This window comes from Trachymyrmex septentrionalis, unplaced genomic scaffold, assembly GCF_001594115.1.
Source record: "Trachymyrmex septentrionalis isolate Tsep2-gDNA-1 unplaced genomic scaffold, Tsep1.0 scaffold13, whole genome shotgun sequence".
Classification (NCBI taxonomy): Eukaryota; Metazoa; Arthropoda; class Insecta; order Hymenoptera; family Formicidae; genus Trachymyrmex; species Trachymyrmex septentrionalis.
Genome location: NW_017304438.1, coordinates 1,947,071 through 1,947,438, shown reverse-complemented (window position 1 = coordinate 1,947,438; position 368 = coordinate 1,947,071).

Here is a 368-nt window from a genome sequence, read left to right as displayed (position 1 = left end):
TTTTTTTTTTAATTTATATTAATAATATAAATGTTATTGATAAATTAATGTAAATTATTGTATTTTAAAGCTAAATAACTGGAGTATCTTTTGAATGAAGACTTCTAATATTATAATTGATAAATAATTATCAGCTTTATTTAACTTTCATAGTTTCGCAGTTTCCTCTACTCTCCTCTATACTCTCCTCTATTTAAATTTAAAAAGTTAATTAATACTATAATATTATATATTAAATAATATACCATATACTATATTAAATAATAATACCAATTAATATAATTGAATAGAAATAATTTTACACCAAATTAAATCAAAGATTTAAACTAAAGAATTGTTCATATAAATGATAACTGATCATATTTTTG